General features: G+C 41.6%; 1 pseudogene; it reads left to right on the top strand.

Annotated features, from left to right (window-relative positions):
* Positions 1-554: 554 nt before the first annotated feature.
* On the top strand, positions 555-6354 carry LOC109385749 (probable tubulin polyglutamylase TTLL1 pseudogene; annotated as a pseudogene).
* The last annotated feature ends 12815 nt before the right edge of the window (positions 6355-19169 follow it).

Genomic DNA, 19169 nt, shown 5'->3' with positions numbered 1-19169 from the left:
CTTCTGGGCACATGGGAAGAATACTTCTCTGCTCCTTTTATCTTTGGGTGCTGTGACGAACTCTGGACAATTGCTTGTGAACAGCAGCGATATGTGTCATTTCTGGGCCAAAGAACTTAACAGTGAGACCCTCCATCTACCCCCACCTGCATCATCAATGCTGGAAGTGTGTGTTGAGATGGAGGTGCTGCAAGGTGAAAGCAGCCTTTGAGCCAACCCTTGGAAGAGTCTTCCAGACTCACAACCAACATTAGGTGAATAAAAAAGAAATGTGCATGTTGTAAAAATACTTAAACGCTGGGTTGACTGTTACAAAAATACACCAAACCTGCCTTGACTAACACAGGTTTTTACTGAGGGTCAAGCATGGTGCTGAGCACTTCATACGCATTATCTCACTTACTCTTCAAAGCAACCTAATAAGATAGGTTCCATTATGATTCCACTCACTGATGAAACAACAGAGAGCTTAAATAACTTGTCCAAGATCACACAGCAACTAAGTGAAGGAACCAAGATTAGAAAATTCATAAACAACACATTACTAGTATGGGATGGAGTCGAAGAAAAATAAAAAAGCCAAAGGTAAGCTACAAACCCAGAGCTAAGTCAAAAGGAGAAAAGAGGGAAAGAAGAAAGTCTTAAGAGCTAGAGATGAAAAAGTCATTACTTCCAATGACTATCCAGATGCCAGTCTTCATAGAAACCCAACAAAAATGTCAGAATAATACATTTTATTGACCATACATTTGTTTAGAATATCAACAGACCTGGTGTTCCCTTTGATAGTAAATCAAAGTATCCAAATCATTAATATTGAACCAGAGTAATTATGGAGTGGCTAAGATGCAAATATGTATATTGCCACTTCTCAGAAATTGTTCAGGATATGATTATAAATAGGTATCTCCAAAATTTAATAAAGAACATATATCTAAATTCAAATTTTTAAGCAGTAAACATGAAAGGCAATTCTTCAGTAAATTAAAATTCACATTTTCTAATAATGTTGGAAAATATCTACATATTTACACATTTATGTATATTTTATTATGTTTTAAGAAAACCTAATTGGAAGAATCAAACCAATGTACCATATCTTAATGTTTCCAAAGTTTAGCTCCTCCTAAATACAATGAAATAAACAATTTTAACTTGACACAAAATTATGGGTTTGCTTTAGAATTTATGGAATTGTTTTAATTTCCTAACTTGTCACAGTTTCCGAATCTACCTGCCGTCCCTTTCTATATTTCATCATTGGTTTTAATTTCATTTTTCTGGCTGTAGTCTTTATGATTTTTCAGTTCGCCTCGAGGCTGAATTTCAGTAGAGGATAGAGCCCCCACTAGCAAAGAGGGGGTGCCACTTGCATTCTTTCCTGAGTTGTGCCTAACACATAAAAAATGACCAAGGAATAAACAAAAACTGAAAGTGGGTTATCACAAATGAGACAGTTGCAGAAAGCCATATCCATTGAGCATAAGCATTCTAAAATGATTCCAAACTTCATGTCACATATTGTTGCCTTGTTTTTTATAAAGCATTGAAAGCTGCCCCCCCCCAAAAAAAAAAGATAAATTTTGGAGTGAGAGGCAGTGCACTAAAGAGCAATTACCCATCCACCCTACTTTCCCACCTCTCTCCCACACACAATTGCCACTCTGGTTTGACTCCTCAGAGATCCCACTTATTCTCACCCTTTTACAAACGCCCTAACCTCTGATTCTTTTTCCTATCCAGATCCTTCATATCCTTCAGAGCTCAAGTTCAAGTGCCACCTCCCCTATTAAGCCCCCATGAAAGCTCAACCTACTGGTACTCCCTTTCCTCTAAATTTCTATTGTTCCAATCTTCATTTATCACACACTGAGAATGAGGTTGTTTTGTCATCATTTCTATGTGATTAGTCTTGTTCTTCCACTTAGAGAGTATCCTTACAGCCATCTCTTACACATCACTTTTATCCCCAGGATATCTAGCATGATAATGATCCTATAGCAGAGGCTTGGTTCAAGTGTGTTGTTGAACCCTCCGCCAGGCGCAATGCAAAAGTTACAAGTTCGAGCGCAATGCATCTACTATAGATGCATGTATAACATTTATTTATTTAAAATGCAAATAATGTGTAAGCATGATTATTTATTCAGAATGAAATTTCAATTTGCCACCAAGTAAAAACAATATATGTTTAATTACATAAATTCAGTATAAAAATCAACAGAAATTCAAAACAATCTGTGAGATCAGTTGTGCCTGACGGAGGGTTAAATAAGTATGTATAATAATGAAATACTGAAAATGGAATGACAAAAGCAGAAACTTCAGAATTAAAGTCCAGTTTCCTCAACATAAGCAAACATCAGTCTTAATTGTGGCAAAGCCAACCCCAGTGGCCTGACTCCTCATTTAAGAACCCATAAACAAATAATGTTTAAATATCCTTTTGCTCCTAGGAAGGGGCAAAAGGTTACAACCTTGGGCTTTGACAGTAACCTACTAACGCATTCTCTAGAGCCATGTGGCCTGAGAAAAGCAGCTCAAAAATTGGGCCGAGACTCACTTTCTTTATGGGGAGACTAGTATGGCAGCACAGGCTCCAGTGTTGCAGTAATATTGATTTTTTGGAATACTTGGTTTCAGTAGTACTAGCTTTTGTCCATTAAGCAGTAACCACTGCTGAGCATGTCAGACAAAAATTCTGATAACCGAACATTAATGTGCTTTCATGAGAAATTTTGAAATTCAATTTAGTACATTATTGAACAGGAATTTATCACTGAAAACAAGCTGACTGGCCAACGATAGGGGAACAGATGAGTTCAATGTAGTGGACACTGTTTGATGCCTGTCTTCCCCTCCCTTCCTGCCTTGTGGCACAGCCATGTTGCTTGGGCAGAATGTCCCCTTCCCCAACACAAGCCAATCCACATAATCTCATCCCCCTTGCCACAGTGATCCTCAGCTAATCAGTTCATAGCATTCCCTGGCTACAGTGATTTAGGTTTAGGTTAGTACAATCAAAGTGAAAATAAAGCTTTTGTTTCACAGTTTGGAGAGATGATCTCTCTCTGAATGGAAAGCCAGTGCTATGAACTGAATTTCTCCCCACTTCCAATTCATATGTTGAAGCCCAGTGTGATGGTATTCGAAGACAGTGCCTTCATGAGGTAATTAGGCTTAAATGAGGTCATGACAGTGGGGCCATCATGAAGGAATTAGCTCCCTTATAAGGACAGAAACCAGAGGGCTGAGTGGCTCACTTGGTTAAGAGTTGGCTTAAGAGCGCGAGCTCTGAACAACAGGGCCACCGGTTCGATTCCCACATGGGCCAGTGATGCTGCGCCTGAGCTGAGCTGTCACTGAGCTGCCAACAGGTGGCAGGATGGCTCAGCTGGTGTAACAACAAGATTGACTGTTCGATGGTGGACTATGCCCACCCGCAACTAAGACTGAACTCGGTACCTTGAGCTTAGAGGCCACGAGCTGCCGACGGGAAGCCAGATGGCAACTGGCGCCCTCCACAATGAAGACTGAAGAATAACAACTTGGCTGGTCCCCTTCCCCAATTCCCCAACAAAAAAATCTTTAAAAAAAAAAACACAGACACTTGAGAGTTTGCTTCCTTGCTCTCTCCACCCACAAGGAGAGGAAAGCCCATGTGAAGACACAGCAAGAAGGCAGTTGTTTGTCACCCTCGGAGCAAGCCTTCACCAGATACCAACTCTGCTGGCACCTTGATCTTGCACTTGTAGTCTCTAGAACTATGAGATAAATTCCAGTGGTTTAAGCCACCCAGCCTGTGGTATTTTGTTATGGAATACCAAGCTAAGTCATCCAGTAAGTAGGTGTGAAGCCTGAAACAGGAGCAGCCATTTTTTATTTATTTATTTTATTTTTTTATAGCTGAGCTATCCTGCCACCTGTTGGCAGCTCAGCGGCAGCTCAGCTCAGGACGGGCATCGAACCTCTGTTGCTCAGAGCTCACACTCTTGAGCGAGCTCTTAACCAACTGAGCCACTTGGCTTGCCCTAGGAGCAGCCATTTTTTATCCCCTGAAAAAAGCCAGCCTGAAGATGGAGGCTTCTGGAGAAGGGCAGACCTCCTGAGAGAAAGAAATGGAAATAATGCTCTAACAATATCACACCTAATCTCACGTGCCGCTTAGGGTTCTTTCACTGGCAACTCAAATCCTCCTAACATGTAGAAATTCTGTATGCACAAGGATGGAGTTTAAAAGGGAATATGAAAACAGATTGAATTTTTAGGGTAGGGAAATTGGAGGTTTTTCTGTTTTATTTCAAAATCAGTTTATCTTTACTAAGGATTTACAAAGGGTCAGGTATATGCATTATCTCATCTAATCCCCATTTTACAAGGAAACTCACTGCAACTTTAACATTGTTTATTCTATAAATAAAAACTTGCACAACAATAATTGAACTGTTAAAAAGGCTACTTCATCTGCTCCTGGAACCCATCTTCCTATAGAATATAAATGCAGAGTTTGGTTGATATGAAAGAATCACTCTACACAATGCATGAAGGGCAGATGGACAATCTCTTTTTCAAACAAGTTTACAATCTCTTATCCAAACAAGCTGAGCCCAAAACAAATATCATTTAATCTTGCCCTCTATTACAGTAACACCAATATGGTTCATAGATAAGATGACCACAACACTGGGGACATCGTAAGGATTCAATAATATTTGTTGCATTTTATGAACCACCATGCAGTTGATCCTTTGCAATGAAATGTACTTCATTCCTTTAATTGTGTTTATTCAAATGCTTCCACTGAGATAGCTTTAGTTTAAACATTCCAGCACAAATGCGAAGAACTACACTCACCTGAATCAAGATCAAACTGGCCTCTCATGACTATCTGAAAGTCCTTGATCTTTTAAAATGCTGAGCTACATAGCTTCCATTTGCCACTCCAGGCCCACTCTCCACCCTGTGACCTGAATGATCAACACTGACAAGCTTCCAGCTGAGTTTGGCCAATGAAAAGGCCAGACAGGACACAGGACATGGGAGAATGAGGTCAGAATACTTATCCTTCTGGCCTTCCCTCTGCAGGGCCACTGCAAGCTGATTTTCTCCTGTCATCAGCCACTTCCATACAGCCTGCCCCATCGCCACACACCAGTAGTTCCCACATCCACTGAGGGTAGTAGGAACAGATCCCACAAGCACCCCAGTTTCTAGCCCCAACATCCTGCACAGTCATCTGGGATTTTTACTGGATAAGCGTGCAAACTATCGAAATATCTTTAGTGTCAAAACTGGTTATAGGCTCTCAGACAACCAAATAGTCAACCAGAGGGATCTGATGGTGAAGAATATTAAGATACTGGAGACAGCTGGAAAAAGAAGGGAGTCCTCTGGCAGAAAAAGAATGGAAAATACCTCTACCTGGACTTTGTTCCGGTCACCTACATGCTGCCCGCCAACTACTTACTTGTGGAGGAGTTCAGGAAAAGCCCCTCCAGCACCTGGATCATAAAATCTTGGGGAATAGTCCAGGGCACCAGCGTCTTTCTGATCAACAAACTCTTGTACATCAAAAAGTGGTCCCGGGACAGCAAAACATTTTTGCCTGTGTCTCAATCCACTAAGGAAGCCTACGTGATCTCTCTATATTCACAACTCGTTACTAACTGGCTGGAGGAAGTTAGACGTGCACTTGTATGTCCTGGTGCCTATGTACAGCCCACTGTGCTGTTGCATGTATAAGCTTAGGTTTTGCCACTTCTGCACAGTAAATTACGCACCCAGTACCAGTGAGTTGGACAACATGTTTGTTCACCTCACCAACGTTGCCATTAAAAAACGTGGTGAGGACTCCAACCACATCCATGGGGACAAGTGGACTGTGATCAACCTGCGGCTCTACCTGGAGGGCACCCAAGTCAAGGAGGTGGCCAGCACACTGTTCAGTGAGATCCACTGGATCACGGTGCAGTCGCTGAAGGCTGCACCACTGGAGACGAACCCCGACAACCACTGCTTTCAGAGCTACAGCTACGGCATCTTCATAGAAGATAAGCTGAAGCACAGGCTAATAAAGGTTAACACATCCAGCACCGCCAACGATCGAATCCTTAAGTACAACCTGATTAACGACACCCTCAATATTGCGGTCCCTAATGGTGAAACTGCAGACTGTAAATGGAACAAGTCACCCCCAAAGGAAGTTCTGGGAAAATATGAAATTCTCTACGATGAGGAGCTGGCACAAGGTGACAAAGCTGACTGATAGATAAGTTAATCGGGCCAGTCACTCTAGGGCCCAAAGGGGGTGGGTTGAGAGACTCCAGGAAAATGGTCCTCACAACCTGGAAGTGACCCCAATAACAGCAAGACTCCAACCTGGACTCTACCAGAACCACTCAATTTACCTGGGCCCTCACTGAAGACCTATTTTGAAATTTCCTTTTTCTAGAGTTTTTTTTTTCCCCCTTTCTTAAGCCCTGTAAATAAATGCAATTCTTTGGAAGGTTAAAAAAAAATGCATAAGATCTGGCCACACTGGGTTTACATTCCCAAAGAGCCACCATCACTGGGGCTGAGTAACAGCCATTCCCTTGAGACCAGACCTTCCATCATCTGCCTCATTGACTTACGTTAAATTCTGGCTTCTGGAACCATCTGAGTGGGCCAAGCCTGAAAACTCAGAGAATGAGTTCCTGACCTCCCCGTCTCCTTCCCCAGGGAAGAACAATACGATTCTGGTTGTCAGTTGATATAGCAACCCTCATGGTTCCCTCTGATGAGCAATTGAAATATTTGGACTCTTGCGATGGAGGGACAATCTCCTTGCTCGTAAGATGTGGCATCAGCTTTACTGTCATCAATGAAACAGTAACTTTCCTGGATTATAGAAAGACTTCTACAGAAAACTCTGTAGTTTAAATTCCATACTCTCTCCATCTTTCCATCCATGTAGAGAGTTCCAAATTCACATAGAGCCATCTATGAAAATGTACTAACATTAAAGAGACATGTTGTTTTAGGTTATACTCTGCACTGAAGTCACACTGAATCTCTGACCACCCCACCCCCTCCTCCACCCCACCCCAATCCCATCCTAGTAAGATGCTGAGAAAATGTGCCCTCACCCTTAGTTACACCCCTTTGCTTTCGGAGGTTATATTCACCTGTCTTTGGAGCTGCACATCTAGCTCCATTGGGCCTCTAATTAGAATAGATGAGGAAAAGCACAAGAACCTTCCATGTAACAAATGGGGAGCTGTCCTTTTTAAACTGTCAGTAGTGTGACCATGATGAATAGAAACATGAATAGCTATGATGAAGCCCTGGTTAACTTCTCAGCCAGATAGCCTCTGGAAGTAGAGAGAAAATCTTTTAACATTTCAATCAGGTTGACATCAAGCAATGAAGACTGTTGCTTTGAGGCAGAAATCTAAGGCAAGGTAGAAAACTGGAATGGGAGAATGTCAGCTTGGCAATAAGAACCAAAAAGAAGTTGAAAGGCACTTTAGGAGGTCAGAGGCTCCGTTTCATAAATCTCATGGACTGCTAGAGCTGGGCAGGACCTGAAATCTCATCTAAGCCCTATTCAAAGATGATGAAATGGAGCCCAAAACCATTGAAAGTTTTGGTCGGGATGTCTATCTTGTTAACCTCAACTCCCCAGCACTCAGCCCAGTGCCTGGCATGTAACAGCAGTTGATTAGATGGTTGGTGGGCTGAACGAACATATGGTAGAATCTGAACTGAAACTCAAGACAAGGGCTTCACAGCTAGTGTTTCCCAACCCCACTGACCATCAGAATTACCTAAGAATGCTGTTGAGATAGATGCCTGGATGCCATCCCAGACCTCCTGAATCAGAATCCTCAGATATGGGGGCCTGGTGATGTGAACCTCCCCCCTGTTCATTTGGATGATCACCTTGGTTTAGGAACCACTGCCTTTGAATAATGCTATCTTTTTTTTTTTTTAAGATTTTTATTGGGGAACCGGGGGAAGGGGAACAGACAAGCTGCGGTCCCTCCGCTCCCCAGTCCAGTTGTGGAGGACGCCACCCCACCGGCCCAAGTTGGCACCATCATTGCGCTCCTCCCGGGGGAGGCAGATCAGTCGCCGGCTTCTGGACAGCCGCTCACCATGGCTGCCGGCCACCCACGCTGGCTGCTGGCCACATGCTGGCTGTTGCCCATGGCAACCCACTACCACAGGGGCCGCAGCCCACGCTGTCGCCGGTGACCCATGGCAGCCCAGGTCCAGGCCGAGCTGTTGTTCAGCATCTCAGCTGCAGAGGTCAGTGTCACTGGCCCTTACATGCGGGATCCGAACCCGGGCCCTCTGGAGTCCCAAGCCAGCCCTTAACCATCGTGCCACTCAGCCGGCCCAACAATGCTACCTTTTGACATCTAATACACCTAAACAGTTGCCATTTGTTCCACCATGTCAGATTGCTACAAAGAAAGACACATTTACTTTTGGAGTTGGGAAGTCTCCACTGGAAATTTTTCTAAACATAGCATACAAGTTTCAGGGTGGCTGCCACTTTTAACCCAACTTGGATTAAAGAGTGTGTGTTGACTTTGAAACAATAGGATTCCATAGCACTGAAATGGCATAGGATTAATTAGCAAGAAAAATATATACGGGTGGGTATATCGTACTTCATAATAAAACCTTTGTCACTCAGCCCAGCAAAGAGGAGCCGCATGGTCTGCATAGAAGGGTCCAAGCAGAAATCCTGGTTTAGTGGGGATGCTATGGGTCAAGATTCAGAAAACAACATAACTGAATTAGGTCTTCAATAATCTAACAAATAGGGTATTAGTTTTTTTCTCAAAAGATAATAACGGAGTTTTATTTTAATATCAAGTGTGTGTGGTCTTTGTTTCCCATTAAAATCTTTGTCTCACATGAAGTCTGGCATTCATCATGGGCTTGTTCAGACCTATCTAGGATCTGCTGTGAACAGGAAAAGAAGCTAAGCATAGGCCATAACAAATCAGAGAGCAATACGTTAACCAGTCACCACTCTCAAGGGGACATTCCAAAGATAAATGCATTTATGTTCACAAGGTTCTTTGAGCTCCCAAGAAAAAGGATGTGCTGTGCATCTGGTCCTATTAATAACTCCTTTGGTTTTCATTTGTGCTCATACCCACAATAATACAAGAATCTATGTAGCCTGCTTCATTCGTTCACTTTAAATTTATGTATGAAAGTAAATACTGGGCCCTCTCACTTTTTTCAAAGTCTACATTTAAATTAAAAAAGGGGAGAGAAAACCAAATAAAACTTCTTTTCATCCTTGCTTAAATCTAAGTCTATATAACTCCCTGTGATTAGTATGTTCCAAAGCACAACTATTTTTTGGGGAATCTAACATATAGCATGGTGACTATACTAAATATTACTGTACTGTGTACTTGAAATTTGCTGAGAGTAGATCTTAAGTGTTCTCACCACAAAAAAAAATGTAACTGTGAGGTGACAGGTATGTTAGATTGTAGTAATCATTTCATAATGTATGTGTATATCCAATTATGTTATATACCTTAAATATATACAATTTTTATGTGTCAATTATATCTCAATGAAGCCAGGGGAGGGGCAAGGAAAATCTCCAAGCAGAAGAGACTGCTCTGCCTTCCAGGCACCATCCATCATCTCTCCCATTCCTGGCACCTGTGTCTCTCTCATGGCCACTGCCCACTAAAAGAACTCTAAGAAATCCAAACACAAGTTTTAAATTATCCAACCCTCTCAAGTCCTGAAAGATAGGAAAGAAAAAGTGAGGGAAGGTAAGAGACTATGGTGGTAAGAGTGGCTCTAAAGCTGAAACACAAACCAATAAATGCAAGTAAGTTGGGAGTCAGGGCCGCCACGGAGCCTTAAACCAGGCCCGCTGTGTTCTGATCTTGCAGAAGCACATATGGTCTTCCATTAGCGGGTCTCAGAGCAGTGGGCAACGTTACCAGACCATATGTGCTGATCGCAACAATGGGGCTGATTTATGTTAGTGAGCACAAGGTCTTTTCTTTGTATTTCATCTCCTTGTTATTTCAAGAGAAATGTAAGGGTAGATTTATTCTGCCATTACAGAGAGGCCTCCTAGAGTTTGTTTGTTTAAAGTTGATAGTTTCCAGTAGGGTGAAGCAGATCCTTTTTCTACAAAAATCTGGTGAAAGCAAGGCGTTCCTTTTCCTTCTCCTCCCCTAAAATGAAAGGTTTACCCTCACCCCCCACGCCCACTCGAAGCTCATTCTAGAACGATGGGCAAAGAGTCAAGGCAAGAATATTATAGAAAATAGTTATTCTGTAAGTTTAAGGCTTACATATGGCCTCTCCTGTTTCCTCTACTTCTTGTCTCACCCTGAGGAGTGACTCTGGCCAGGGGTGAATGGCTTCAGAAGACTAATCAGGGAAATCCCAAGGATGTCAAATAACTAGGTAGAAATTTCGGAAATGACAGGCAAGCTGTGCTACCTTCATCTCCCTAGGAGGGTCTAAGATTCTCCCCCACTGGCCAATAATCAATTGTCCAGTAGTGCAATCAAGCTGTGTCCAAAGGAAGATGAAAGGAGAGGTTTCAATACCAGCACACAGGGACAGAGGATATTATTTCCTGTCAGATGTGCAAACAAGATGTCAAGAGCCACCACCTCATGCCCCCACAGCAATCAGTCACCTCTGGTCCTTTGAGGCTAGAAAACCATTTATTTTGAGTATCTCTATGCTTCTACCCCACTAGATGTCTCCTCTCATCACTCAACCCCAACCAGCCAGCCCCCTCCTGCAGTCCTCCTAACAGCCTAAAACATAACCTGCCCTCCCACTGCACGTCTTCAAAACTTTTTTTTTTATCACATCTCCTACCTCCTCTAATTAACACACATCAAATAGATGGGAAGCATTCTAATAATTAAACTAATTGAGGTGTAAGTGACTGGTAGCCATTCTGGAGCTCGAGTCCAATGTGCACCGTTAGTAATAAGAATACATTTCTAATTGGTAGAAAAGAAAAAGGTGAGACAACGGGGAAAGAATTTTTTCAGGTTGTGGGAATGAAGCACATTTTTAGACCAGACTCTAAATGTTATCAGACTATCTTCACCTCCTATGTGTACCCCACTTACCTCTCTCTTCTTCACTATTCTTTCCTAAAAGATCAGGGATGGGAGAGAGTGCTGAGTTAACAATAAAGTCAGAGGTAATAATCCGGTGTTTGGAGAAGACTTAATTGTGTAGCTAACAAAATTCCTTGCCTTACAATAGAAAATAAAGTTCTCTTTCCCTCAACCACCTCTCTTTAAAATTGAGGCTGTGATTTAAAGAATCAAATCCTACTTCTTTTATATAACAAGCATCCTGAAAAGCAAAGTAAGGTGTTTGGAAACACATGTGCTGGAAAGGGTATATAAGTAAAGCTTTAGGCTCAAGCAGACTTAAGTTCCATTTGGAGCTTTGTCATTTACAACCTGTGTGATTTAGGGTAGTTACTATTCCCTCTAGATTTCGGTTCTCTCATCTGTAAAATGGGGTTATTCATACCTATGTCACTGAGAAGATTCAATGAGATAAAATCTAAACAGCCTTCACAAAGTGCCTGGTATATCAATTGGTTGTTGTTGGGATGACAGTGGTGGTTATGAACACAGCCCATTCCAACCACACTGAACACTAGTTGAGAGAGGCACGGTGTCTTATCACTTTCTTCCTCACCACAGTATCATACATAGAGTGCATATACAATAAATACTTCCTGAACTGAGTAGAAAGCACAGTGGTCACAGGTAATTAACTCACTTAATAAGTATCTATCTATTAGGCTCTAAATATGTCCCATGGACTAACTTAAACTCAGGTGATAAAGCTGTAAAAAAAACTGATTAAACTTTCTGTTTTTGCAGAGTTATTCTACTGACAAAAGGCAGATAATCAACAAGTTACAAAATTTCAGATGACAATGTGGCAATATGAACTATTAAACATTAAAGAGAATTATGGAGTAGAGAGTGACTTGGGGTGAGGAACAAATTTGTGTAGGATCATTAATAAAGCCATCTCTGAAGAACCGATATCAAATCTGAGATTTAGATGATAGAGTATTAACCATGAGAATATCTAGAGAGGATGTTCTGGGCAGCAAGTATAAAAACCCAAGATCAGGTACAAGTTTTTAGTATTTGACAAACAGAAAAGAAGCTAGTGTGGCTAAAGCATGGTGAGTATGTGGAAGAAGAGTATTATGTCGGGGTGAGGAAGAATAAAACCAAGGACATAGGCTCAGGAAAGCTCAAGTAGTTTGAATTTTATTCTAATTATGATAAGGCATCAGAAAGTTTTAAATAGCTTCTCAGAAGAGATGCCTGCTTAGTACATAATTATGTGATGAAGCCAATGAGGTTATTCTGGCTCCTGCATGATTGTTTGATACTAATATAGCATGCAAGATTGTCAAAGCAACCAGGCAAGTCTTCTGTGGTTGATATTCAGTTGTTGTACCCAAGTAATATACTTCCTCAGTTAGAAAAAAAAAATTAGGACTTGTTTTTAATTTCAGAGAATAGGAAATTAGATCAAAACCTACCAATTCATTCAAGGGAAGAAGGCTATAAAGGTTTAATGGGTGAGGTAGGGGGCCTTTCTTTGAATCCCTTCTCAACCAGAAAAGCTATAAAATCTTACCTCTAAGAGACCATTTTTCTCTTTGTATTAGAATTCAAACTCTACATTTACTAGGGTTCACATCCTAATTTCCAAAAAGTAAAGTTTTATAAGGATTAATCTAAACTTCCATAACAAAACAAACAAACAAAAAATTCCTGGGGATGGGTATATGACCTAGTAATATTGTATCATTCCATGTCTCATCAGGAAAACAAAAACTACTCTAGGTTTTTCCATCAGAGGAAATTTAATACAGGAAATTGAAAAATCTGGGAAGAGCTGGCAAAAAAAAAAAATATTAACAGATGAACTTAGCCAGAGACTAGCAATTGCAAGAGGCTGTTCCCACCCCTTGTACTGAAGGGGAAAAAAAAGGAAAATGTTTCTTAGGGTTCATGATCTCTATGCCATAGCCAGAGCATCCATTGCTGGTGTTATTGGAACCACAGCAGTGGTTTCTTAGTAGAAAGCCTGGAGCGGTCCACAGCAGTCATTGTTGCTACTGAAGCCAGAATCCACTGGTGCTTTGTTGCTGCATTACCTACAGCCTGGGCAGGACACTGGGAGTCTAGACTTGTCTACCACTACTACCGCCTCTGCTGTCCTTTAGAAGCATAGAAAATATTGTATTCTCCTTTCCTCCTGTCTCTTAATCTCCCAGTAGGATCTCCCATTTGCAAAAGGTAACTGGAAGCCCCTAGGCAAGGGAATTTTAGAAATACCGTTTGCAGACTTCTAGCACCCCAGCAATAAACAGAGCCTGGAAGAGTGGAAATGGGGCCAGGAGCTAATGGACAGATAAACACCAATTCCCTTGGTTGTCACTGTTAGAAGTCTTACAAAACCAATGTAAATAAAGGCTGCCTAGAGACATTCTGAAAAGTGTTTGAAACTGAAGAGATGGAAAGAGAACCTGAAAACCCTGAAAATGGAGGAGGATAAGCTCATAAGACAAGTAACAACTTTTGTGCTTGCTTCCTTTGTATTCCATCTTTTTTCTCAAGCTATTAATACCTTCCTACACCAATCAATCTATTATCAAAAAACCAAGCAAGACTCATTCACTCTAAAGTGTAAATGACTGATTATAGTTTCAAGAACAGCCAGTATAGTAGGCAAAAAAAATTTCAGAATAACATCAACAAAACCCATTTTTCAAATAAATAATCCTTAAGATGTCCTATATGAGGTGTAATCAAATATGGTGAATGTTTAAATAAAAAAATTTATTACAGTGAAAGACACATTGCCATTAATCCCCCTCAAAATACTCCCCCTCATTTCAAACAAACTTATCCCATCATTCCTGTCACTTTCTGAAGCACTTCTGGAAGTCCTCTTTCCTGAGTGTCTTTAATTGTGCTGTCGTGGCTGCATCGATGTCCTGAATCAATTAAGAACATTTACCTTTCATGGTGATTTTAACTTTGGGGAAGAGCCAGAAGTCACACGGTGCCAGGTCCGGTGAATAAGGTGAATGAGGGCACACCATAATGTTTCTGACAGAAATTGCCGTATACCAGGAGCAATGTGTGACATGGAGCATTGTCATGATAGAGGATGAAACCATTTGCCCATTTCATGTTAATGTGTTGTTCATGATCTGTGACTTAGACCACACTTTAAAACACACCTTCTCTCAACCATAGCTCACACCCGACTGACGGCACCGAACAATTTGAAACTTGTCACACACTGTTACTAAGGTTCAATGAGCCGCTCTCCGTATTGAAGATCCCTGCCTTTCCATTGGCTGGCACTAGGCAGCAGCATTCACCGTAATTTTTTTTAATCATTTTTTGAAAGGCTTCGTGTCACATATTGCTTCTGGTATGGCAATTTCTGTCATATAAAAACATTACGGTGTGTCCTCATCCACCTTACTCACTGGAACTGGCACCGTGCAACTTCTGGTTCTTCCCCAAAGTCAAAATGACCATGAAAGGTAAACGTTTTGAATCCAGTCAGAACATTGAGGCAGTCACAACAGCACAACTAAAGACACTCATAAAAGAGGACTTCCAGAACTGCTTCAGAAAGTGGCAAGAATGATGGGATAAGTGTGTTTGAAGCAAGGTGGAGTATTCTGAGGGGGGTTAATGGCAATGTGTCTTTTACTGTAATAATTTTTTTTATTTAAACATTCACTATATTTTTTTTATCATACCTCAATATGCAGGATATAAAATCTTCTTCTCCGGCTCATACAATCTAAGGGAAGAAATATATGGCTCAAATAAATAAAATCCCATGTGGTAGATATAAGAGACGTACAAAGGAATAGTAGCACAACAAAAGCTGATCTAAAGCAGAGTTTCTCAATATCAGCACTATTGACATTTGAGGCCAGATAATTCTTTGTTGTGAGGGGCTGTCCTGTATATTATGTTTAACAACATCCCAGGCCAGTAGCACCCCCAACTTGTGACAACCAAGAATTTCTCCAGACATTGTCAAATGTTTCCCAGGGAGCAAGATCTAAAATATCTTAAAAAAAAAAAAACTTAAGTGGAGAATTACAGTATATGTATGAAAAGAAAGGAGGGAGGGATTCCAGTAGGAAAAAAAATCATATGCAAAAGCATGAGGCATAAGACAGCAATGAGGCTGGAGTAAGGGTGTGAGGAGGGAGATGGAGGGATGAAACTGGAAGGCAGAAAGTATTTACTATGCCAAGTTTAAAGTTTGAACTGTCATCTCTAGACAATGGGGGGGCCACTGAAGGATTTTTGAGTAGGACAGTGATTTATTCAAATTTGCATTCAGAAGCATTTCTTTGATGTCTGTGTGGATAACAGAATAAGGGTAGAGGAGATGCAACGACAGGAACACAGTTATCTAAAAATTTACCATCATCCTGACCAGTTAATAAGAATTGACATGAAGGCTCTGAAGAGAGCATGAGAGATACTTAGAGGGAATCCGTGTAGTTTAGTGATTAAGCAAGCGAAAGGAGTGTAAGAGTTGCAGGTTACAAGTTTGAAACAGTGGGAAAATGGAGCAGGCAGAGAAATGGGTCCTACTTTGGATATGTGAAGTGTGAGTTGTCTGTGGGGCAACCAGGTCAAGATGTCTAGTAGCTATTATATATATCAACCTGTTGCTCAGTAAACAGGTCTGGGCTAGGTCTGCTTGGGCAGCAACTGACACATCTATGAGTGGCATCATGACTGGAGAACAGACAAAATGGGAAAAAACTTAAGAACTGATTTCAGGGAAATGTTAACATTTGGTAAAGGGAGAGGTCAAGGAAGAAGGAAAACTTTAAATTATTCCAAAAAGAAACAGAAGGATAGAAGAAATATGAGCTGGTAAAATAACAGCAGCTATGGAAAGAAAAAGTTTGAGGAGGAAGGCACAGTTAACAGTGCAGAAACCAAGCAAGGGCTAAAAACTGCTCCTTAAAAACCCCTGGTAAATTTAGCCAAGGTGATGTCAGGAAGGTCCAAGAATCTGAATGCAACCAGCAGGAAAGTAGGTAAACAAAAAAAAAAAAAAATGTAGAAAGTGAGGCTGGATTCTATACATACAATTTTTCAAAAACAATAGCACTTATTTCAATGATGAAATTGAACATGTTTATAAAGCAGCAAGAAGGAACCCAGAGAGGGAATGATTAATAGAAGACCTTGAGGAAAAGAGTAAAAATGAAGGATGCAGTTAGTGGGAGGACCAATTTGGAAGGAGAGAAGGGCATCTCTGACACAGAGATGGGTCTGAAGTAGATGTGTTCAGGAGACAGAATGTTCATGCCTCCAAGAAACAGAAGGCAGGACCACCTGCTAAGAATTAGATCAAATGAGGCCCTTTGAGAGGAAGAGCCAGACAGGGCATTTCAGGAGTAAGCATTTCTAAGAACGTTGGAGAGAAATGAAAAACACAGAGAAGGTTGACCAGGCAGCTTTGAGGACCCAACTGAGACCTGAACCCACTTGCTTTCAGAGGGGCCATTTTGTAGGTATGTGTAATTTTTCTGGGCTGCACTCAGCAGCTCAAATTGGGAGCAGACTGAGTCTGGGTGGACCCTGACTGCATTGTTCAATAAAATATGGTGGAAATGATGGTATGCGATCCTCTAGGTCAGGTATTTAGATACTGGCAGCTTCTACTTCTGGTCTTTGGATGCTCAGTGTTGAAACCCTGAGCCACCATGTAAGAAGTTTAACAACCCTACTGGAGGGACCACATGGGGAGGCCAAGACCACAGAGAGAGAGAAGCGGGTGGGGAGCCGAGCCCTGTGTCCAACCAGACCCTTCCATCAAGGTGCCGGTCATATACCCAGTCCACACAACGTGGAGCCACTGAGTTCTGCCTAACTTCCAGCCCCACAGAATCATGATGGAAATGAGGGGCAGCTCTGGTCTTGGTCAAGTTGGAGACTTCAGAAGTGGGGCTTCTTTCCAAGATTGGCATTGGCCGGGGTCTCACCCTGGGAATGGGCTGCCAAGCCTGGGTGGTGATGAAGATTCTGGCATTATTATAAATCTGGGGGACAAAAATGAAAAGACTGAGGAAAAGGAAAAAAAAAATTACCCAGGTTCAAATTATTGCTAATCATTCCTGGCTGTTACTCTTTAAAAAATGTGGGGGAGGGAGGATTCAAGGAGGAAAATTGTTCACCAGCAGTCACCTCAACTGCCAATGTGATGCCTGGTGACACATAATTAGAAAACAAATGACAGATTAGTTTAATAATATTCATTAGCAACTAATGAAACTGACAGTGTTTCCTATTGAAAGCAGGTTGGGCTGTTAGTTGATTTTAAGCAAATTCTGCTCCTCCCCTATCTGTCTTTCAGCTGGAGGCTGGGTGGGTGGGGATGGGAAGGACTGTAAACAGGTCCAAAAACAGGGCACAAAGGGTGAGATGGTTGAGGGGACAAAGAGAACAAGAGGAGGCTAATCAGAAAGGGAGAGCAGTTCCCGGGTCCAGGAAGGAGGAGAGAGATCAAGAAAGGGGGTGAGTCTAACATTTCCCCCGCCCACCCCAGCTATCTTCACACATCTCACTGCTGTCAAAAAACAAAATTTCTATTGCCTCGGGGAGAAAATGGTTAACAGAAGAAGAAGAAAAAAAAGCAATGTTTCTTTTCAGGCACTGTTGTTCTTTTTTTTCCTTAAAAAAAAATTATCCTAAGAATTTTAACGATATGCAGAAATCATAGCTGTCTTGCTGAATCGTTGCAGGACTGACCCCCCTTGACAGTTCTTAAATTATTCAGCTATCAAGGGCCTGCTAAACATTAAATTAAGCATCCTCTCTCCCCTGTCCTAAACCATTAAGTTATGCAAATGCACAGATAATGGGGCATATGACAGCTGGAGGCATTAATCACACAGCTCTGTCTCTGGGCTGTTGTTATGTAGAAACTGCATCTGCCAACAGACCGAACAGCCACAATTAGATCTCACTTAATGGAATGAGGCGACACTACCTAGCCCTCCATACTCGTGTTAGGTTGTAGACCTGGGAGTGAAGAAGGCACTGGGGAGATCCATCTGCTCTCATTCTCCCTCTCCCCCCCTCTCTCTTTTTAATACCTGCTCCTCCAGTTGAAATGAAAAATTACCTGTAATTGTTATCATTTGCCAACAAAACCTGTCAGAAGACAAACCTGCTGTTTACAATGGATGTTTTTGTTGTTCCCTAGTAAGGTTCTTTGGGGAATTTTTTTTTTTTTTACAAATTCTCTTTGAGGGGGGGCTGGAGCTTGGAAGTGGGAAGCAGCAAACAAACAGCCTCCAAATTGCTGCCTTGAAGGCGTTAGGCTAACACCCTACCAGTCTGTTTGCTGGAACACTGGCCAACTCACCTGTGCTCTTCTGTGGCTGCTCTGCTCCCACCAACACTAATCCTTCAAGAAAGAAGGCAGCAGAGACTAAGCTGTGCTCTACCAATCTCTTCCCATAGCAAGTCGTGAATTAGATGGACTGGGAGACATCTTCTCATCTTCCCAAGAACTTTACTTTCCATTCTTCATGATTTCACACACTCAATTTACAGCTGATGTATTTTTGACACTCAAGTGGTTAAGCATTTCTACTGTGGTCGATTGTTTTGTCTGCCATCTCTTTTTGTTTTTCACTCTTAGGACATGAGGACAACACAACTGGCTTTGTAGGAATATACAGTAAAACCTTGGATTGCGAGTAACTTGGTTTGCGAGTGTTCAGCAAGATGAGTAAACATTTCTAATGTCTTTTAACGTGGTAAATAAGTGATGTCTTGCAATACTAGTAGTTTGTTTCCAAAACAAATTATGCTCTCAAACCAAGGTATTACTGTATATGATTTGCTAACAGTTTTCATCTACCGAGAACTTGAGTTGGCATGTCTTCTTTTTTTTTTTTAAAGATTTTATTGGGGAATCAGGAGAGGGGAGCAGTGCTGGGGAATTGGGAAAGGGGAACAGACAAGTTGCTGTCCTTTTGTTCTTCAGTGTAGTTGTGGAGGACGTTGCTTCACTGGCCCATGTTGATATTATCATTGCGCTCTTCCCGG

The sequence above is a fragment of the Hipposideros armiger genome, unplaced genomic scaffold (genome assembly GCF_001890085.2).
Source record: "Hipposideros armiger isolate ML-2016 unplaced genomic scaffold, ASM189008v1 scaffold_124, whole genome shotgun sequence".
NCBI lineage: Eukaryota > Metazoa > Chordata > Mammalia > Chiroptera > Hipposideridae > Hipposideros > Hipposideros armiger.
The sequence above is the reverse complement of the archived record's forward strand: the minus strand, read 5'-3'. Positions and strand labels throughout refer to the sequence as shown.